The sequence below is a fragment of the Ischnura elegans genome, chromosome 7 (assembly GCF_921293095.1).
Source record: "Ischnura elegans chromosome 7, ioIscEleg1.1, whole genome shotgun sequence".
In the NCBI taxonomy this organism is placed as follows: Eukaryota; Metazoa; Arthropoda; class Insecta; order Odonata; family Coenagrionidae; genus Ischnura; species Ischnura elegans.
The window spans coordinates 116565465-116589780 of NC_060252.1; the positions used below are offsets into that span (position 1 = coordinate 116565465).

General features: G+C 39.1%; 1 protein-coding gene across 3 annotated transcripts in view; it reads left to right on the plus strand.

Moving 5' to 3' along the window:
* The first annotated feature begins 2664 nt into the window (after nucleotides 1–2664).
* The window catches only part of LOC124161954 (deoxyuridine 5'-triphosphate nucleotidohydrolase-like), an 86020-nt gene continuing 64368 nt past the window's right edge, over nucleotides 2665–24316 (plus strand). For all 3 annotated transcript variants that reach the window (XR_006865453.1, XR_006865454.1, XR_006865452.1), the window contains exons 1-2: nucleotides 2665–3757; nucleotides 8883–8920. The gene's annotated coding sequence lies outside the window, so the exon portion shown is untranslated. The remainder of the gene's footprint in view (nucleotides 3758–8882; nucleotides 8921–24316) is intronic.

Sequence of the window (24316 nt, forward strand, 5' to 3'; positions counted from 1 at the left end):
AGAATGATATCCTTTGAATCCTGAATGAAAAAAAAGTGTTGAAATCCTTTGATTTCGAAGATTGGAGTACTTTATACGCCAGCGCACCAGATGGAGGGTTAACAGTTGCTAATGATTTAATTGGTTGATGTTTTACTATTAGCTGTCTGTCACTGTATCATCGAAACTCTTCAAAGGTGGAACTTGTGGTATGCAATCATTGGAGAAACTGTGACGTAGGAACCAGGTGACCCCTTGCTCACTTTTCTTGGGGTGAATGCGTCAAACTTCAAACGGCCTCTCCCTGCAAACATCCGCGTTCTCCTCAGACCACACAAACGGGCAGTTTCGTCCACCCTCCCCCACACCCATACATCCTACCCCCCCAATTACGGCCCTCATTTCCACCCCAAATGGATGGCCCGAAAAATATTTGACCCCAGGCTCCCGCCCTGGCCCACCTCCAATCACTCTTTCCTCGTCAAAACCAAACGCGTCATCTTCCCCCCTCAATATTTTAATCATTGTCTCACTTTCGAGTCCCTCTACTGAGGTTGACGAGTGTTTTATTCCCCTCAATTTATACTTCGAAATAACCGTCTCCTGCCCAATTCTTTGACATGAATTCTCTCGCCTGCAAAGATCCGTTATCGCTTTGGAAACTACTACGTTGAATGTATGATTTAACTCTTTCCCGGCGAATAACTTTTGAAAAATCTTCTCGGGACACCGCGCGGGTAAGATTATATGAGAGCGCTGACGTTTCGGGTACCGACTCGCTACCCATTCTCGCAGCTACTGCAATCCGGAAACTTCGGCGCTCTCATATAATCTTACTCGCGCGGTATCCCTAGAAGATTTTTCAAATATTATGTTGAAGTTACTCATAGTATTTTTATTTCTAAAAATTGATTTATAAAAGATGAATTTGACTCTTGCGTCCGTAAATATTTGTTCCTAGCCGCTCGGTTGTGTGTGATGATATTCAATTCATTCAAAGCTAGTGAAAATCAAGGTTGATTTGAGGTTAAGAGCCGTCTTTTCTGTGGTGACCAGCGCGCTTACAAATGGTGAATGGATAAAAATGGGTTACATTATTAATCAAGGCATCATAAGCCACATGAGTTAGAATGTTATGCAATCAGTGTAGGATGGGAATAATTCTGAGAAAATTTTCCTCGTAACATTCTAACTTCCTCAATAATTCCGGCATAGGAATTTAACTCGGTCATAATGAACTATCAAAGTAAGAGCATTTCTACTTCATAGGATGAAAATGTATGAGCAGAACTACTCCTACGTTTTCATCCCTTTCCGTTCTCTACCCATCCGTTAGATGGCTCGCACACATTTTGAAATATCGTGAACATCCGCGGATGCGTCATCCTACACTTTTATCATTTGACCTCTGTCCTCTTTCTACCCAAACTTTAAGACCCAGTGCGAAAGATCCACAGAGAAAAAATCATTCGCCTTGACCGGGATGATTTTTTCTCTGTGGATCTTTCGCACGATTGTGCATTGCGGGTGACTCCCGTATAAGTTATCACCGTGGCTAGTCCCGGTATACTTTAAACTTTAAGACCCAGGTTAATACTAGTTTTGCTTCCTCTAAAAAATACTATAAAAATATTGGAATAAATATTTTGAACAAGGATAGTAAGTGAAACGAAACGGAAATGTCTCGTTTCGAACGAATATACGAGACCTAAGTTTAGTCTCGTTCACGCACGGAATTAAAATCACCAAGGGGTTTAGTTTCGACCCGGGACGAAACTTTACTCTCAGCACGAAACTGAATTAATCGAAGCTCTGCTGCTCATATTGAATTTTCTATCCGTTCCCATTTCCATCCGTTCGGCAAAGGATCTCTCTCAATTTATCGCTTCTGTCGGATCTGGAGACCGAAGACCAAATGGGTGTGGGGCTGAAACCTTCTTCCCCAAAATCAGAAGATACTGATAGAATCTGATCTCTAAAAAAAAATGTATCCACCTGTCCCGAAATGCCTTAAAGAGAATCCCGAACAGTTTTTCTGGCTCAGGTCCTACATAAACACATGTCTTTCACTCATTCCTTGTAGAAATTTCTTAGGTTATTTCAACACTGAAATTTTTATGTCTATGAATGCAGTTTTTTATGCCAGCTTAACGCACGAGAAAATGAAGAGTAAAATTTAAACTGACCTGGGTCAACATTAGCGAGGTATCCGGAAAATTTAAAGACGAAAGCATTAGGTTTTAAACGTGTAATTTGCGAACTCTTTGCAAAAAATAACGGGTGAAGTGGGTTTGACTTCTCCTGTGAACGCGTGTCTCCTGCCTGGGAATATGCCGAGTTACTTAGGGGTGCATTTTTTAAGCGTTTGCGTCTCATTCCCCACTTATCCGCCCTTCACCCCTCTCTTCCCCTCCTCCCCCGCCCCTCACATCGCAACCCCTCACCTCCTTTCTCTCCCATCATCACCACTATTTCTCTCGCCGTTCGGCAGTTCACTCGACCGGCTCCGGCCGTGCGTTACCACTCGCTCCCCCCCCCTTCCCCAACCCTCTGAAGTTGGACTCACACGTGTCTCCCGATTCCCCGCCGAGGAAGATGCATTCGCGATGACGAGCGACCCTCCGCCGCCGTAATACCTGAAGCCACTCGCCGGCCGGCCGTTGGACGCGCCCGTATGATAACCGATTCCTCTGCCGCTGCCGCATTATTTTTTACTTATCCTCTCGAGTCAGTGACTCTGCTACGTAGAGTGTTTTCCCCGCCGTCTGACTTCTCCGGAACGTGGTTTTTTTTTAAGATTACCGCACTGTGAGTTTTCGCCGCTTCGCGTATTGTTGTCGGCCAACAGTGACCGTGGCATCTCTATGCAGCACTGCCAGCTCCTTTCTTCTGACCGTCACTCTTATCTATCGCCTCGTACACTAAATATTGCGAGACAACCACTACTCTGTGTTACTGTCTCGTCAAAGTGTCTCCTTCCATACTACGTCACTTTGCACCTAAGCTTCCCATTTTCCCCTAAACTGGAATGAAGAGTGGATCTGGAAAAATAGGACTGATATCGACTTAGTGGGGAGAGTTTATGACAGCTGTCATCTCGAAGTATGTGCGTTAGAATATTTCCCGTGGTGAATGACTCATATTAATATTTGTGTCTTTGGGTGTTGTGCCAACTTCTCTATGTCTCGCAGACAATCGTGTGAGACGGAATTCGGTAGTATTGTGGTTTTCAAAGACATCCTAGTAAGGCAAGGAATGCCATTCAACATTCTTCCTCGCTAATGTTACCGGCGTGTGTTTTAACCTACTGCGGCAAGTCGCGGGCCTTGTAGTGGAGGGCGCTGGGGACTGCAGCCAGGGTCTTTTGAAGCCACGACACTCCAGCTGCGACTGCGAACCTTTATTTTATTTTTTACGAGCCGGTGAAAAAGTTAAGTAGAGCTACAGAAAACTGCGATTTTGGCCTAAAATCGTCGTGATTTAAGCTTTTGTTTAACGACATATACTCCTGTGCTGCGATTAGTGACTTAGCAGGCAAAGTTAGGAATTTATCCCTTAAAGTGACAATGGACGAAATGAACACCAATTGCAGAGATCTGTGCAAGTGATTGATATGATGAAGCAGTTGATTCACCAAGTGCTGTCACAACCTTATATATCTCGTCTCGTCTTTGAATTTCCAGCCCTCCCTCCGGCCTGAAGCAGTCCTACATTTCGACATACATCATCTCCAAGTGGTTCGGGACATTTTGTATAGTCTGTCAACTCCGTTACTCTGGTAAGTCACATTTATTTTCATTTTGTCGTTTAAGTAATCATGTTATTCCATTTATTCGTCTGTATTTAGTTTCTTGAAGCGCTTTAAAAGTTCTTACTGAGTGTAGATATTTGTAATTTTGTAAGAGATAACCTCGATCTCTGGATCAACGTTTTTAAACGAATCAGACAGACTGTCGACAAGTTGAATGTGTAGAATTCCATGGCTAATAATAATTGAGGCGGCTGTGGTAACTTTCCTCACTTTTTTAATCTTACACGACCGGTTTCAATGCTTACGCATCATTCTCGAGAGCTGTTTTTAAATGAAACTGGTGAAAGACAAAGAGAGGAGATTGAAAAATAGTATATCAGCAACATTTTTTGTAACAAACTGTTACTAAGGTATTACCTTGGGGGTCGGATGCCAAAAGAATTTCAATTGGTTATTTTTTATTATTTTTTATATTGGTCGTATTATTTACTCAAATATTGGACCGGATTTGGTAAAATAAGTACATCTGGAGCGGGATTTGTACAGTCCGCCTTGTTTAAGTACGTACTCTCAATAATCCATGCATATGGATTTAAATTAACCGTTATAATTTTCCCTGAAACCATGTGCTGACAGTATTTTTATATGACGGGGTGCGAAGCCAAGGGGTACAAGTGATTTATTTCTTGTCGAAGTTTGGTAAAGTTAATTTTTAAAAGAAATGCACTAAAACTTGGATGCCAAGGGATTCGAGTGAGTGTATATTCTGGGCTGGCATCGAGTAGAAAATCAAATACACTACTAAATATATAGTTCAACTCATTTGTTTTCTTTGCGTGATATCTGCTCATAACTCTGTTTAAAAAAGAAATCATTTGTTCCCCTTGGCTTCTCACCCACTCCTATACTAAGTATTTTTGTTGAAAGTTATTCATCTCACTTGTTGAGAGATGGCCAGAACGATGGTTAGGATCACCAAGCTCTCTTCTCGAATTGTTTGAATGTCCAGTACGCAGTAATTACATAATACTTTAGAGATGAATAATGAATTTGTACAAGAAATATTAACGGATATGTTCACTCGAATTTAATGTAAAATGATGATAGCTGTAACGTAAGTTTCATGGCAGGGGAATACTGAACGGAGAGGGGAAGTTAAAAACCGTGTTCGGGGTGAGATTGTGGGGTAAGCGAGAGACAGAATGGGAACTTGGAAAATGGAAAAAATTAATGGGTCTTACCCCGAATGGAAGAAGAAAGTCATAGTTGGGAGGGAAGACAGGGGGAAGACAGGTTTCTGCAAAACACTCCACCTTAACTGGTAGAATACTTAGATTAAATTCGCAAAAAAGTTATCATACCGCCAATTTATCTCATCTGCTAAAATATGAAAAGCAATCAGTGCTTTGAAATGTGAGGGTATTGCGGACCTCCGTCACGGAAATTCAAGCAGTAAGAAGGCTTGCACTTAATTACCGATTTTCTTTTCGCTCTATTGTATGCCCTATATTTGTACAAAAACAATTGTTTACTTCGTATTATAAATGATTAAGCAAGGTCAAAACTTATCATGACTCATGAAAGTCAATCAGGAACAGTTCAGTTGGCATAGCCTACCCTGTCTAACGCTTGCTGTAGAAGACTCACCAATGTAAATGCAGTACCAAGCATCATTCGTGTGAATCATAAATATTCTAGTACAGTGGCGGAAAAAATTAACGCAAAGCTCGTTGGCGTCTGAGAGCGGCCAGTTCAGGAACTACTTGTCTACCAAAATTTTGCCCTCGTAATGCTCTCATACAACCGGGAGTTTTAAAAGCAATATATCCCTTATACCGGGGAAATAATCATACCCGTCGCATTATCACAAGGCGCAAAAGATCCAGCTACGAATTCTTCGCCATATTCTCCGAAGTATGCTTCGCCCTCGACTCACCTACAATGGAATCCACTCTCGTCGGGACATAGTGGACACAGCCGACATATTGGGCATTGAGACTGCCATAACACCCAATCGTTCGGGTGGTCTAGTGGGTAAAGGCTTCATGCTTCGAATCAGGGGTTCCACGGATCGAGCCCCAGTGACGGATGACTTGATGCTGCTCACAAACACACTGTAAATATTTTTCTGATCTTAAAACTTCGCAATATCTATCAATAGGTCCATAGGACGTTGTATGGCTATTGAATTCTTACGCGCTTATTTATTTGTTGAAATTCAACCACCATATTGCATAACCATTTGGGCAGTTGACTGTGGAGTGAATTTTGACTACCATTTCCGCGTCGTCCAGCACCGCTTCAAGGTCCCTAACCATTTGCTGCATGTGTGATGTGTCACGGCTTGCTACTCCTCCCTCATTTCAAGGGAAAATTCCTCGGAAGTTCTGCAGAGCTGAGCGAAGGAAGAACATCAAGCCGCCCAAACTCAATAGTTCTCAATCGGGTAATTTTTGGCGTCTGCGCATGTATTTCATCAGAAACATCCAATCCAATTCAGTCGTCTTTTTAATTATACCTTCGCTTACGACTTACCCCACCATATGCTGCTTCCCACCCACACTCTGCCTTTTATTCCTGTTCAATATCACGGCTTCCACATTTACCTCACTGCCAGCGAAATAAACCCCATTCCCCTTTCTTCCAGAAAAATCTAAATTTACATCGCAGATTATTTTCTTATCTTCCGTTTGTATAGGTCAATGCCTGCCATGAGAATCTATAGGGCATTTTAAGCATCCGCTGTAAGGACGGTAGAGAAAGCAATTGCGTTATGTGTGTGCTTGAGCGATTTATCGTGATGAAACGATTTAACTCTCTTTCTTTTGCTGGAACATGTAGACGTATATTCGTCGCTTATTGAACGGCACAGATAAGGTCGCCTTGTCCGAGAAATAGCCTCCCATTGAGCCAATCCTCTTACGCTTTCAATCTGTCTTAGACCTCCAAGAACTCCGCGATATGATCTAATGAAGTCGTTGCCTTTGTTCTCGGGTGAAGCTTGAGGTACAAATGGCGTAATTAAGTGGCGATGGAATTAATTGTGGGTAATTACGTTTCGTTTTCACGCACATTTGGTCGTTCGTAGCGGTTATGGGTGATTTTTTTACTCTTCGTAGGTGTATCATAGATTTTTATCGAAGACAAGAAGTGATATATTTATGGCTGCTCATCTTATTTGCCTCATTCTAAGCGTTGCAAAGGGGACCTACGTGTGGTACATTTCTTGTGGGAAATGCAGAAAACAATGATTTTCTCCCTATTTTCCCCGGAATAATTTTTCGTTTCCGTCCAGTCCTACAAGGTTTTCACCGTTAAATATTAATACAATAACCAGCAGGGAATGCTTGTGAATTTTAATCTTAGGAGATATTCTATCCTATTGAAATAATAATTTGTTGAGTTAAAATCCACGGGATTTTTGTTGCATTAGATGAATTGCATTTGTTGCAGGGTGAAGCTCCTGGTAGATTATTAGACCCACACATACCTGGAACATCCCTTATGTCTTCTTTTTGATGTCGTATTTTTTAGCTTGGCTTTTATGTCCTGCACCTAAAATTCTTTTTCTCTCCTATTCGCCTGCTTAATATAGACTTCTCCCGTTTCCTCGCATATGACGTTCATTTCGGTTCTAAAAACATAGGTCCGAAATCGAGCATATTTTTCAGGACGCTGACGTGGTCATGGGGACAGACAGTTGGCTTACGGAAGATATTAGCGAAAGCGAAGTTTTTCCTCCAGAGTATAAAATTTACAGATGCGATCTACGCAATAGAACAGGTAGCGGAGTTTTTATAGCAGTTAAATTACATTTACACAGCGCCACCCACGAAATAATTGACAACGAAATAGAAAGCGTATGGTGTACAATTAAACAACGAAACAAAAGGAGTTTTCATATTTGCTCTTTTTATAGACCGCCGAACTCCGAAGTCGATATTATGTACCTTCTAGAAAATCAAATATCCGCATTTACTCAGGGAGATAGTAAAAGTGTAATAGTAATCGGGGGAGATTTTAATCTTCCATCCATAAACTGGGATACTTACACTGTAAAACCGAATTCAAGGAATAGTGAAATCAGCGAGGTATTACTCAACATACTTGCAAATCAATCTCCCGCCCAAGAAGTTGACAAGCCTACGAGACGAAATAAGATATTAGACCTTATAGCAGTAAGCCATCCTAAGTTGATAAAACAACTCGATATTATTGACGGTATAAGCGATCACAGAGTGATATTTGCAACGTTAAAAATTGGTGTAGCGTCAGCCGTATAACCTGGACGCAATATTTATTTATTTGATAAATGCAACTTAACAAAATTTGGCGAGATTCTTAATGACTCCTGCAAAAAATTTGTAGTTACATCGAAGGACCAAAGCACAGACGTAACATGGAAACACTTCTTAGAAATTCTGCGCCAAGGAATCAACGAACATATTCCGCAAAAATTGAAATGTGATAATAAGGAACCTCGCTGGTACAACAACGACGTGAGAAGGGAACTTAGGAAACAGAGAAAACTATACAACTTGTACAGAAAGTCCATTACGACACGTAATAAATTGAAGGAACCTGAAGCTTAAGAAAGTTACGCTGCACAACTCTCAGTAACCAAGAACGACCTGCAATCTGAACAATTTTTTTTGTCGACCTCGGGGGCATTGGAGTAAAATTCTCACGTGTCAAATCTAAGGACAAAGGTCCGAATCTTGGCTGCGTAAATTGCCAGTTTTCCACGTCATACGAGTATGTGATCGTCCATTGTTATAAGTTGCCAACTATCCCGATGTGAAGGACTTATTATGATGTTTTGGGGGATATGTGTATAAATGAAGCAATAAAACCAGTGAAGCTTTAATCTGGGTTTTCATCTGTAACCTACGCGATCAGACAACCAGTAGCCCGAGTACATGGTTGAAAGAGGCTATTTTTTGTTTTCTTACGAAGTGGGAAGTTTGATAAATGATGAAGTTATAGGCGTAAAGCAGTGAGTGATGGGATTAAAATTATCATACACACTTCAATCTTTTAACTAAATACCTCATTTCTAGTTATTGGCTCTTCCGTAAAACAATAATTTTACGTTTACAAGAAGAGGGCTATTATATTTTATTTTCTAATTTTAAATGTAATTTTATTTCAGGTCGGCCCAATGAATGCATCGATCTGGTGAAGGAATAGGTGAGTCGCTTTTTTCTCTCATGAAACCCTTAAAATAAGTCAAGCCAAGCGAAGAAGGTTCTCTGATTGATCGTTAATTTTATTTTTACCTCACCACTTCACGCCAGATATATTTATGGCATATTTTACTTTTTTAAACATTTAATTGGCTTTCCAACATCGGCAACTGTATATTGATATCTCCTCAAGCAGTAAAAATAGTAAAAATTATATTGCAGGAATAGAAAGATCAGCAACTTTGCAATTTCCTCATAGTAATTTATTGAGACCGACCATGCTTTGGTCACAGAGTAACATTATCAACTCTGTAAAATCATCCACCTTGATATGTTCCACCTAATGGAAACAGCAAAGTTGTTGATCCTTCTATTCCTGCGATTATGGATTTCCAACAAGTTACGCCCGTGACTATTAATTATGAAAATTATATTATTACATGGTACAAAATATAATTTTTCTACCGTAGTTCAACATGAAGGCGGATCCGTGGTTGGATTGAAAATTATGGAACGTTATTTCTTCTTTATTTATGTGTTGTGATTCGGTCTCTCAGTCTAGCTCATGAGCATCTAGTGATTATCAATTAGGAGCCTAATGGTGGCGCTATGCGGTGATACTGGTTGTACGGTAGAAAAAACGTTTGTTGAAAATGAACCGAAAATCGCCATGAAACAAGATTATTTCGCGTAGTCACGCCTAGTGTGTTTGATTATATGCTTTCATTAACTGCACCAATTCAGCAAACTATGAGGGGAAGAGGGTAGTTTCCTTTATCAAAGAAAACGAAAGGCATTGATTGCGAATCGGTATCCACCATTAGTGTATTCATAATATACAAATTATTTGGTTTTAGAAATCCCAGTTTAGACGAATGGCAACGGTAAATTTTAACCTCATTTGAAAAAGGCCAGATTGGCGATTAACCGCGATTGAGGCGATTCCAATCTACGTGACGTCACTGGGACCTAGTATCTATACGAGTAGATAGGAGTTCCGCACATCAAATATCTCTCTAATAGTCTGAAACTTATCTTTGCCTCTGTTTTTCCTCATTTCTGTCGCTTCATCAAATCGAATAACCCGCAGTGTTATTTTGAATTAATTCCTCCCCATTATACTGTTGAAAATTAGACGCCCGTCTAGTTTACTCCAAAGTTGTGAAATATTTTCATTTTGTACTTGTAAAAACGATAACTATTAGCAATCCCAGGTCCTTATCTATTTGTGAGTATCCTTCTTCATTCTTGAAAGCTTGCAAAACTATATGCTTTACAATTGTGGTCCATTTTCTAACAACATCAAAAATATTAGGACGCAAAATTATCAACAGAGCAGAAGAAAGAATAAAAATTTCGCACGGCGCACAGGATATGACGCAAAATATTATGCCTTCGAGTTCTACCCTTTTTAGTGGCATGAGGTTTTGTTTACCACTCCTCTTTCAGATTGCGTGAACAGATTGAACAGTTGTTAACTTGAAACTAGAACAGTTGTCTTAAGTAATTTGAAAATAAAACTTTTTTCTTTTCATTAAACTTTACTAACTACGAAATTACCGGATTACTGCATCTTTTTCATACTCCCCGAATTGACTCATAAAACTTAAATTTAGTTTCATAAAATTAGGTAGCATCATTTTTTAAGTCCCAGTTTATGATTTGTTAATCTTCCTCGCAGATTTTTGTAATTAACAATCTGGTAATAGGGTGGTTTCTATTATTTTTTCATTGCCTTAATCAAAAGACTATTACTCCTGGAGTACTTATTTCACGCATTTAGATTTTTAAATTGCAATATCTATTTTTCGCGATGAAATAAACCGAAAAAATATTCAAGCGCGCGAACACGTGACGGCTTAGTATGAATGCTGGGATAAAGCCCTTGTGACGTCATTCTGGTTCCCTCTGCCGCCGTGTGAGGTGACCTTGGAGCGAGGGTGTGTGCTTCGCTCCGATGCAGACTTCTAGCAGGTAGCTGAGTACCATGCTAGCAGGTAACGCTTGGCTTAAATAAGGATCATTATTCCCCTATCAAAGGAAGGAAACTTTCCGAACTTGGGTATTTTTAACACTAGAACTACCGATGGAGTCATTTTGACTCCTCGCGATTTTTATTTCTCTGCCGTGACTAAACTTTTCCGAATTCCGGCCTGAAATTTCGTGACTTTTATTCATTTTTGACACGAAATAAAACTTTGCGATCAAAATAGTTCTATAAAGTAAAATAGTACTCATTTTTTTAAATTTACCTTCGACTACCAAAGGGAGTCATTTTGACTCCATATTGTATTTTGCTCGTATTTTCACCAAATAGTAATATTTGTTCAAGAGTTCATTTCTTCTTATGTTAATAATTAATTTAAATCAATCGATGGCTTAAATATATAATTATTTCGCTTTTAGGCCAATATTTGCGAGAATTTGAAGGCATTTCTAATTTTACGGGTCCGTGTATCGAACTACAAACCATATGAATGTCCTGATATAATTTTATCCTGCGATAAAGTGGAGAATATGGCATTCATATTGAGCATTTTCAATTCATGTGTTTAGAAGCCGTCGTGTCTTGCCCTCATCCCTTACCCCTCCCTTCTCCCCGCCTATCAGGCTCGCTACAGCTCCATACTGTATACGCAGTATTGCACTGCAGCGCTTTTATTTCACCCTTGACCTCGTGGAAGTTCATTTTCAAACCTGAAAAGGTACCTTTGTATCCTTCCATTGATATAAGGAAGAATGAAATAAAGTTATTGTCCTAGCATTGTCGGCACTGACAGCGCTGGCTGTCGCGCGCCGCACAGGAAAATCGTGCGCTGTCCTTCGCATTAGTGAATCCAGTGAACTCTGGAGTGGACTGCAGAACTCTAGTGAAGTAAGGCTTTCATTTTTCCTGACTGGCAGTATGACCAGTAGAAGTAGGCTAAAGCGTTAAAAAGTCCTTTCTATGTTGCATTCTATACCGGAAGGTAAATCGGAATGCGGAAAGGAAGATCATTTCGTCTCTGACGAAGTCAAAGATTTTATTCCTCAAAACGTTTCTAGCTAGTCTGAAGATTCAGACATAATACGTGCAAAAGGCATGCAGTAATTTACATTTACTTTCCCTTTCATAAGGAGTTACAAAACAAAGATATTATCTACAATTATTTATCGATTCGTGTATACTGACTCACATGAAGTGATGTAAAATTGTAGAAGCACGCAAACAAAATTATGAAGATTTTACTCTTTTTGGTGGGGAGCTAGATGCATGTATAGCCATATTTTATGCCCGTTGAATATCAGGTACAAATGATCTCTCTATTGCAAGTATTTGGTCAAACGACTGGGGAATACCATTATCTAAAATGAACGACTGGGAAAAGGTTTGTAAAAATTTTGCATTATCTAAGATTTGATGAGAAATCTAATCGATTCCCGGCTCAAAACTGTCAATTATGCCATCTTTTCAATTGTAGGATAGATTCACAGATAATTACATTCCTTGTTACAAACCTGGTCCATACATCACGGTTGTTGAACAAATTCTCCCCAGTAAAATCAGGTGTATTTTACTCAGTACATTCCATCTAAGCCGGACAGATACGGCCATGAATATTGGCTACCTGTTAACAATGATAGCAAATATCTTGCAAATACCTTCCCTAATGATGGAAAAGATTATTCACTTCATGCAGATTGCCGTTTTATTAGTACTGAAACTAATGCAAACGTTTCTGAAAAAGGGTGAAATGTTACCGGAGATAATTACATTACCTCAGTCAAACTCGCCGAACAGCGAAAAAGCTAGGGTACTAGCATTATGGGAAAGGTAAATAATTCGAATAGAATTATCAAAAGAAATGAAATCACATTATTACCACAAGAACATATACTCAGCGATGGCCGATCCACTCGTTGTAAAATACTTCCGACTTAGCAGGTATCCATGGATAGTGTACAAGGAGACTACCTAAAACATTTCGCGCAAGACGCTTTTGAAAAAGCTCGATACAGAGTTGGCTGATACTCATATTAGATCTCGACAAAAGCAAAGCGTGTCCAATGCTGCATATTCTTCTGACGGGATTCTGCAAAAAAATATTTCCAGGCAATACCAAAGTGCAGAAAGAATCGCTCAGTTTGGAATTGTATGACCTGCCAAAAGTATTTCTGTGGGCAACTGTGGACAATGAACGACAATGCTTGAACTGTAAAGCACCTTAGCCAAATGCGTGGCTTATCAAATGCAGTTTTTTTGCTGTATTTAATTATCTTCCCAACTTCCATGTAGCCTAGGTAATATTTTTGATCATTCAAACATGATGATAAAATGTGTTTAAATGTCTATGTTTGCTGTTTTATCCAATTACTGTGTGAAAATCCTATTAAAACAACATAACATGTAGGAAAAAAGAATTTCAAAGCAATACCGTCGAAACTCGCATTTAAAAAAATATGATTTTTTGTTTAAATAACGTTTGAAATAATGCAATAATAAACAATTATGATAAACTAAAGCAAATTATGAATAAAAACATAGGTAAACTGGAAAAATAAACAATTATAAGGTAGGAGTCAAAATGACTCCATTTGGTAGTTCTAGGAGGGGTGTCAAGTCCGGTATTCCTAGTGTTAATGAGTGAATATTAAGAGATGTTTCCCTGAACTCTGTGCCTCATGCATGCATTGGTTATCTCAGACCATGTAAAACTCCTATCTACTCGTATAGAAACTAAGTCCCTGTGACGTCACGTGGAAAGGCATCGCATGGGCGCCAATCTGGCCTTTTTTGAATGAGAATGAAATTGACCGATATCATTCGTCTAAACTGGGATTTCTAAAACCAAATAATGTGGATTTTATGAATACATTAATGGACATGGTGGGTAACGAATCGCAATCAATACCTTTCGTTTTCTTTGATGGAGGAAACTACCCTATTATTTAAAGCAAACTGTCCTTTAATTCTTTTAGTGATAGATGGATAAGGGCATACATGGGGAAGGTTTTAAACTGAAAAATGCAGAGGGATGTATGGCATTTGGCCTTTTTCTATTTCGGAGGCAGACCGATAAATCTTTTCTCAGAACGTATCCGATGTCATTCCTCGGAGAATTGAAATCGCCTTGAAGGGAGAACGGAGGTGACGCCTCTGATGGCGACTCGCCTATTTATAGATTAATCACTAATCATTCTGGATGGGATTGCTTGCTTGAGTTTACTCGGACCACTCCCATCCCGCCTCGATTCCCTTTGTCGCCGTATTTTGTCTTCGTATTTGATTCTTTGCGAAGAAAACAGATGTATGAATAATGTGTTGGTATGTTAGAGCGTAGGTTTCCGCGGCGATGGTCTGATCTCTGCATTTCTCTAGGGTTTTCTTCCGCGTCAGGTTGTTGGTTGATTGACAACAGTTTCGCTGGCTGTCCTGCCAGCGTCTTCAGGTCGAATGTGTCGGCTGTTGGTTTCTGCCTCGCTTATATACTGTAGGCTGGATGGGAGCTGCACTGTGATTGGCTGTCTGACTGGGTGCTTCTCTCTGATTGGCTGTCTCTTTGATGACTGTTTTCCATGCGCTGTGAAGGAAGTATCCGTCTTCTCTATTGAAATTCAAAGGTGTTTTTTGAATTTCTATCGCTTCCCTGATTTGTCTAGGGAAGTAGCGGCACTCCTTAACTAAAAGTTTCTTCTCCTCAAATTTTGTGTCGTGGCCAGGTTCCGACCATACATGTTCGGCGATGGCAGAGAGCTGAAACTGCTTGTTATTGGTCGCCCTTTGATGTTCTTTAATCCTCACATGCATGGAGCGGCAAGTTTTCCCTATGTAGGATTTTCCGCAAGAGCAGGGCACCTTGTATACCCCCTCATACAGTTCTTGGTCGTCAAGGAAGCTATCCTCACACTATCCCTTTCATTGCTGGAACGTCAGAGAGGATCGCCAGAATATTAAAAAAGCATGACGTGGTCACCAGATACAACTGTGTGACCAAGATAAGAGACTTCCTCCCCGGGCCCAAGGATATCATTCCCCAAGAACTGTATGATAAAATGGCTGATGGATGAGGAAGACTTTTTTTTCCCGTTATGACTTATCTTTCCCAGCCCTCTAATGAAATTATCTTCATGAATTGCGAAATTGGGTTTGACAATGAGTTAACCCCATTATGATAGAATAGCGGAGCTATAAATAATAGTTTTTCGGTTGTAATCTATCTTTCCATTTCGTAAACCTAATTCTTTTAATGAAGTGAGAATTCAAATCTGATGGAACGATTCCACTGTCCTAATTTGGGCGGTTTCTTTTAGGCTATGGAGATACTGTATGACTAAAAGGCATTAAATTTGTTTCGCGACGAATCAGACTGAATGATGATGAATAAAATAACTGAGATTTCGTGATTAAATTATATTTTTTAACGTAAGCGTATCGTAACTATATTTTCCTTCACCACTTTTGGAATATCGTTTCATGTTCTTACAATTTTAAAGTTGGAGAAAAATCTCTCATGGAAAAAATAGCGGTAATTTAGAATTACTAAAACCCCCTTTCAAATTTTCTCCATAGTACTCATTCGTTTTTGTAAGTGATCTCTCAAAAGTAAGAAAGTACGCTAACATTCCTTACATCTAATTTTTTTGTTATAAATTTAATGTCAAACATTCTATGATGTCTAGGAACTCCATTTCTGGATTAGGAGAAGGATTGGGTTCAGCAAATATTTTCCTTTTTAACATATGTGTAGTTAATGGGCTCTTTACATATCCGATCGAATTCACAGTTATACCCCTCTGACTCCGCTCATATTTGTTCCATTAAAATCTTCTTATCTTCCGTTCAACGAAGTTGATGGTGTAGTTACCACAGTTTCCCGCGATCAGTAATTTTTCTGGTCTATCATTTGTTTTCTAAGGTTAGAAATTAAATACTAATTTCATTCCACTGCTGTTCCGAAATTCTTGCAATTCATTCGGTTTACCGATTTAAAAATGATTCCAACGTTTTTTTTGTGCTGATACCAGTACTTGTACAATGTTTGTTTGTAATTGTGTTTGTCGCAAATGATGGTGATGTTTAAGACAGAAACCACATTTGTTTGCTACAGTATGTTTTGTCGCAATCTGAAGAATTTCCTCTGAGCACAGTTTGACCGAAGAAATGTTATTGAAGTATCATCGGTTTCAATATCTCGACCACGCTCCTACATTACCATGCTGGTAATAAAGAATTTGTTGATTGAAAAATGTCCGTACCACATAATGAAAGCAATTCCTTGTATAGTGCGCACTTAAGTATCTTTATATAACGTCAATATTTAGTGCTATTATTATAAATAAAAGACACTGTTACTTCCACAGTATATTTATTTTAATCTATTTTTTTACCGGTTTCGGCTGTTACACCATTACCAAGTACAGAAAATGTTTTATGTACTTTTTAATAGCGTAACAGCCAAAATCGGTCGAAATTAAAAAAAAATATATCGTGGAAGTAACAAAGTGTGTTTTATGCATAATATGGAGCCCTTCCACCACGTGCAACCTCCAAGTTTGCATTTAATTTACTGGAGTATTTAATTCTTGATGGTTCGAAATGTAGCGTGTAAGCGTCAACTAATATGAATTATGCAGGATCGTTAATGGCCTCATGAGTTCGAAAGAGCTCTTCTCCCGATGAGTCGTGTGCTGTGTAATTAGAAAAATAATGTAGTTTTCTAAACGATCAACAAGTGGTAATTTAACATGATTCAACTTGTATTTCGCTCCATATGTTCAGTCACCAGTGAATAGGAACAATGAATGCTATTTAAATGCTCCACTTGCATATCCTAGTGAACAAGAGTGTAGGAGTTGATTTCATTCTTTAAAACTGTGCAACCGTAAACAGCTGGGAGCTATCAAGCAAAAGAACTACAGGAAAAACTGTTTCTTTTTTTGCCTCTATTTCCTTGAGGTATCTTACCATGCCCTTTTGGATTGACCCACGTGTAATGAATAATGAAGAAGGCAGTCTATTTGGGGAAATAGTATTTTTTTATTCCTTTTATCCTTTTAAAAGCTCTCGGTCCTTACATTAGCAACTTGACTGGACGTTGTAAATGGAGACTTCATCCCCTTTGAAAAATGTATACCGACGTATAAAGGATACGCCAATTAAGACTTCTCCTACGCGTTTGTTTGCACTGAATAACACGGGAAAAATTCAGCTAATTGGAATTGTTTGCTTAAAAAATATTTTACTTTCATTTACCTCCCGACCAAAACCTGTTACTTAACTTAGTATTATATAAAATGTGTATATTCAGAAAGTTAAGGGGAAAATTGATGATTTCGAGTCAGATAAGTTAATTTTAAAATGTCCAAATATCTGATGCATTAACTTCATCATGAATATAGAATTCATATCAGACAGTTTCTAGCTTTCATGGCTTACCGTTAGTGCATACCATTGTGCTCTTATTTTAAAATATCTAACAGTAGGAATTTTCTGAATGGAATATTTTTGCTCACCAGCCCCTGGTATCTTGTCATGCATTTCCATTTTAATAATATGTTGGGATTCAAAGGCGAATGTTTTTTGAAATACCTATTTAATGAATAAATATATCTATACTTCACGTTATTACTTCAAACCCAGGATCACCGAGCTACGTAGGTATATTTTAGTCAATCTACATGTTTCACATTTGTCAAATTGTCCTACTCCGGCGTTCACAACTTGTAGGAATCTATGTTATCAGGAGGAAACACCTTATTTGTCAATTCTGTCTCTTGTGAATAAATTTTTCGCAATTCAATTTATCCAATCCATCAATCAGTTCTTTTATGTAATCTCTCTCTGCTTTCGCAACTTCTAGTCTCTTTTAGCCACTGAAGGCGAATAGGTCGGCAAAATCTCATAGAAGATGGCCGAGGATTCGCCCATAATATCTCACCTGAAATATAAAAAGGGGAGTCGGAGTTTCGAGGTCGCGCTGAGCCGAGCCGGGCCGCGAAACGCGATCGAAAATTGGAATTTTTTCTCAGGGTCGCAAACTTTTTCCACAGATTTTTGCAGAATACTTTATAATTATTTTTACTTAATACCCTGACAAAAAATCATGATATACATTTTTCTAAAACCAGAGATAATGACTCCTTTATGTTAACTTTTGCCTAACAAAATGTCCGCCATTTTATGACCTAATGACCAATACTGCTTTCAAAATATCTTCGATATAGAACCTTAGGGAATCCACAAAAGTGTTTTTTGCTTGAAAAAGGCAAATTTGAGGAATTTAGGTGCAAACAACTTCAACCATCACACGCAATCGATATTACCGGAGTCCGCCACGTGGAGCCGGACCGCGACGCGCGGTCGAAAATTCGAATTTTCTCTCAGGGCCGCAAACTTTTTCCCAAACCTTTTGCAGACAAACGTTTAAATATGTTTTCTTAGTATTATTGCGAAATATCTCGACATACATATTTCTTATAAAAAAGATAATGACTGCTTTAAGTGAAATTTTGCTTGAAAAAAGCTTCCGCCATTTTGATACATTACAGCACACAAATATCAACAAAAATGTCTGAAACTTATGCAAAGTACTGGCAAGAAACTATAATGACAGATGAACATGTTTAAAATTTCATGAAAATCCATCCTCTGCTCTACCATCTGCGTAACTTTTTACATTTTCGAAGAAAAATGATAAATGGCAAGTTTTTCGAAATTTCGTCATGTTTAAGCCTCCGTAACTCCATAACGGCTGAGACTTAATAAAAATGACTTTCTATTTCAAAATCAGCAACTATTTCCCCGTATTTGCGCCAAATTTCAATTGTCTACCTCAAAAAAAGCCATTTCGGACTTTTGTCCGGCGTTTTTCGATATCCGACCACTGTGCGCCGCCGCGATAGGAGCCCGACGACGCCTCCTGGGAGGGGATAGGAAAGGAAGGGAGGGGACGAGGAATCCCGCACCGTCACAAGGCGGGCGGGTCCTACCATCAGCGAAACCAAGCATAAGCTATTAACGTTCTAACGACCTTGGGGGATTATTCTATGAGGAAGAATAATCCAACGATCAAATCGTTAGATTGTACTCGAGACACAATGGTAACTAAACCCTTGGGCCGGGTTCGCGGGATACACTCCTGAGGCGAGGACTATAAGCGATTAGCTTTTTTCCTCTGCCCCCAGAAGGGGAAGGACGAGAGGGAACAAGAAAAGGAGGCGCCGCCGCGATAGGAGCCCGACGACGCCTCCAAGGAAAGGACGGGGAAGGAAGGAAGGGACGAGGAATCTTGCACCGTCACAAAGGCGGGCAGGTCCTACCACTAACGAAACCAAGCAATACGCAATTAATATGCTACCAATTTTAGTAGATTTTCCTATAAGGAAGAAAAATCTATCGATCAAATCGGTAGATTGTACTCGAGACACAGTTGATTTGAATAAAATAAACAAAATAGCGAATCGTTTAGGGTATCAATCTCATTCGCTTGGTATTAGAACATTCTATCCCTCACGCCATTCTAACACTCTGCATCATACCTTGGCTGTTGCTCTTGTTGCGCTGCCTTTCCAATGCTAATATTCGTTCATGTTTGATTGATCGGTTGTCGTGTAAAAAAAGTTGGCAATGTATTTTCGCATCAATCCCTGAAAACCTCAAGTGTGCGCATCTTTTATGTCATTTTTTATCATCAATATATTTTAGTGCTCGTAATTGGCGAATTTGGGATCATACCTTATAATTGTTTGTTTCTGTTAGATTGCTAAATATTTTTATTCACTGACATTTCACAAGGATTTCCAGAAATATTTATTCTTAAGACAGAGCCATGAAATTGATGAGGTACATTTTTCACAATTTCATTAAAATGCACAGCAATAAGCATATCAACCGTATAATGTTTATTTCGATGACCGTTTCCGAATGTTGAATTTATTGCCCGTGAAACACTGATATAAGATTGTCATTGCTCCAATAATGTTTTTTCGTTGCTAATTACTGTGTTAATGAATACTCAGCCACTGACGAAATCTAATGATGTTTTTCTGTCATAAAATTTGAGCGCAACTGTTGGCGTAACGACTCATGATTTTTCCCACTCTCCACAAATATGGTGTTTTCACAACTTAGTCTCCAGATGATAAAAAATAAATGCTTTTCATCGGAAGAACTCACCTCTGACCGTATTACATCGTCTGTTTGGCGTAATGTACCAACGCGTAGGGAAAAAGGTTGGATACATGAACAGTTCCATTTTTCTAACCATACATATTTATTTCATATCAATACCATCCTCGCACTGGTTGTACTGAATCAACTTAAGCCTTAACCGGTGACGTGCGGTCTTACCCCCCATTAGTGTATTCATAAAAAACAAATTATTTGGTTTTAGAAATACCGGTTTAGACAAATGGCAATGGTCAATTTAATCCTCATTTGAAAAAGGCCAGATTGGCGCCCATGCGATGCCACTCCATGTGACGTCACAGGGACCTTATTTCTACACGAGAGGATAGGAGTTTCACGTCGTCTGGAGTTACCAATGCATGCATGAGGCACAGAGCTCAGGAAAACATGTCTTAATAATCTCCTATAAAAACTGGCTGGTCGGAAAGTTTCTTCGTTTGATAAGATATTAATAATCCTTATTTAACCCTTTCACTGCTCTGGACGTACCTAGTACGTCCGCACGGCAGACTGCTGTGGACGTACTTTTTCTTCGTCCCTGCCATGCGGTCAGCACTTTCGCCGAAGCACTCCGAAGGGTTGCTAATCCGGGACCCGGAATCCTCGACCAGCTCACTCACGTAAAACCGTCTCCTCGGCCCTACCAGCGGGGGGCCTCCCTCCCGAAAAGTGACCGCTCTGACTGCAATTTGAAAATCAATCGATTAATCCGATCATCAAATAATGATTGTTTTCATCGCACTTCTGCCAATCAAGCAATCAATCACGTCTTTGAACCGTGTTTCTGCAATGAAAAATAACGATTTTGTTAACTTTGCTAAAATAGCCATTTTCCCGTTGTCCGCACCCACGCAGACGGTCCTGCGTGGGTGAGCTGGTCGAGGATTGGGTCGCGGATTAGCGACCCTTCGGAGGGTGTACACACCCATCCTGGAAGTACCTGCTCCATGGGCCCACGAAACGCATTTTAACATTTTCGCCGCATGTGAGGAGTAGGTTTTCGGAGATTGAACAGCAGCGAAAGGGTTAAGCCAAGCGCTACCAGCTAGCATGGTACTCAGTAACCTGGTAGCATGGTACTCAGCTACCTGCTATCATCCTGCGTCGTATCAGCACTCAAGAGCCTCGCCCCAAGGTCACCTCACTTGCGGCAGCGAGAAGCAGAACGACGTCGCGTGGAGCTTTTCCCAGCATTCATACTTACCCGTCGCGTTTTCGTGCGCTTGGAAATTTTCACTTTTCATTTAATAGCAAAAAATAGAAAGCGTGAAATACGTACTCCAGGAGTAATAATCTTTCGATTTAGGCAATAAAAAATAATAGGAAAACACCCTACTGAACAAAGGATTGCTCGACTAAAAGGAGAAGGTGATTATTTTATGAATAACTTCACAGAGCTGATAAGGCCCTATTGATGAATCAATAAATTCACAGAGGAATGTAAGTCATACGTTAGTTTATTCAGTCTGACCAAGTAATACATTGTTCCACCTTATTGTTAAGTGCAACACAGTTGCAGCCACAATTGGAAAAGAGAGGTTTTTTGTAAAAGACAACACTCGTGTAAACTGAGATTAGTGCCGGACTTTTTTACGTCTATTTTTTGTATAAATGATCTCCTTAATCTAAATGTAAAATTAGTTTTTCCGTGATAGCTTTAGTTTTTGAGACAAAAAAATCGGCGTTTTACGTTACCAGAGTTAAGGGCGCCTATAAGATACAAAACAAATCTACAATGAGTTTATTATTTTTTATATTTTCCAGTAGAATGGAAGAAATACATTTTCCATTAAGATGTCGGGAGCGCGTATTTACAACTGCACTTGTAAAAAATAGCATCCTGTAAAAGAGTAAGTAGCCACTTCTGAAGCCTCGTTCCCGATATTTTGAAGAAGGACTTCGGCATAATTATATCTCGGAAGGTTGGAACAATAATCTGCCATCATTTGCGTACTTCATAGCCATTTGTAGCAGTCTTGCATAGTTTTTATATCCTAATTAAATTTATCACTTTATTCTTCACTCGTATTTGCAAAATTCTGTAAAATGCAGTTCATGAAGCTATGCTAATAGTGAATCTTAATACTCATATTGCCTGTCAGGCTTCCAATATTTTTTATCATCACGCGTACAAACCTTATGTAATAATTGCCTCTGTAACATAAAATTGTGTACAGTATCATCAGACGATCTTCAAGCATTTTTCTCAGCCTCATTCATTAACTTCACGAACTCTATCTAGCTGTCAAATTTGTGGGCCATCAAAAATCCCAGTATTAAGTTTCTCAGAACTAATTTGTGGCATTTTCCCATATTTATCCAGAGCCTTCAACAGCTGCTCCTAAAGGACTTCTTTCTTGAGCAGTGGAGGCAAAGTTATTTTTTGCGGTTTAACCAGATAATTGCTTAGTATGGTTTCTCTACCACAAAATGCTTTATTTCTCATGCCACTCTTTTCTCGACCAGAGGCTATCTCTGTCCTTGCTATCCCAAGCACGTCATAAATTAGGACATTTTGTACGGCTCTTAGTAGTCGAAAGAGAAAGATTTGCAATTTGAATCCACAGAAGTTATCCGTCGATGTTTTTGATAAATCTTCACTGCCACAGCAATGGTACGTATTCTCCTTTCATTTTTGTTGATGTGAAAATAAAACTGAGAAAACTTGTAGACAGTATTAATCACGACTCATTGCAAACTCGGCTTAGAACTGTAAATGAATAGATTGCCATTATCGGAAATGCAGTCGGGAAATTTCATTTTCTTCGGGATTTTCTTAACATCACTCACTCACTCACTCACATCACTTTCATAACTCACAGAGTGGAAGACTCTTGAGAACAGTAGGGAAGCAAATAATTTTCTCCTGTAAGATAAAAAGCAATATCTGTTCCATGTTCTAATATATTCCTATAATTTTACCGAAAGATAAGTAATTCAGATGCTGTGTCAGGAAGGTCAAGGTCTCGGGCGAGGGCATTTATGAACCGGTGGTTTTCTGCATCGATGTGACATCTGGATGCAATAAGTGAACGATTTATTTTTTAATTATTAATTTATAGGTTCCTTTGTTTAATAAAAGGAGTATTTTAGGTTCTATGAAACTGTAGAATTTCATTCCGAATCATATTTTAGTGTTTTTTTCTTCCTACAAGGCAGTTAAGTTTTGATATCTGAATGTATAACGAAGTTTGAAATCTATGCTTGGCCCCCTTTCGAACTTCTTCACAAGATTATGTGCCTCCGCAAAATCATTATTAGCTGGCCGCACTCTTCCGTTGTTTCCCTTCCCATCTTTCTTTCCCGACGAATATTCCTTCCCCGTAGCCACATGGTGTGGATCAGCTGGCAGTTGGAATTCCGATCCTCCCAACCCGCCTAATGCTACTATCGGCCAATCTAAACCATGACAGTCAGGTCGTATTGGACGGAAACATTTAATTTTAGCGTGCAAAGGAATCTTAAGAATTTGAGTTTTATCAGAAGCGTATTTCACAAGTTCTAAGTTATCCCGACCCTAGGTTTTCTTTAGGGAAATTGAGTTTAACACTAGGAATACCGGACTTGACACCCCCCCTAGAACTACCGAATGGAGTCATTTTGACTCCTGCCTTATAATTGTTTATTTTTGCTGTTTATGTCTGTTTTTATTGATAGATTGCATTAGTTTATCATTTTTGTTAATAATTGCAATATTTCAGACGTCGTTTTAACAAAAAAATATATTTTTTCAAAATGCGAAATTCGACAGTGTTGCTTTGAAATTCTTTTTTCTTACATGTTATGTTGTTTTAATAGAATTATAATGGAGGAATTGGATAAAATAGCAAACGTACACTTTTCAACACATTTTATCATATTGTTTGAATGATCGAAAATATTACTTAGGCTACATGGTAGTTGGGAAGATAATTAACTGAAGCAAAAAAATGCAGTTGATACGCCACGCATTTGTCTAAGGTGCTTTAGAGTTCAAGCATTGTCGTTAATTTTCATTGCCCACACAAAGACTTTTGGCAGGTCTTACAATTCCCAACTGATAGATTATTTTTGCACTTTGGTTTTGCCTGGAAATAATTTTTTTGCAGAAACCCATCAGAAGAATCTGCGGCATTGGACACGCAACGCTTTTATCTATATCTAACATGAGGATCAGCCAACTCTGTAACGAGCTTTTTCTAAAACGTCTTGCGTGAAATGTTTTAGGTAGTCTCATTGTACACTATCCATGAA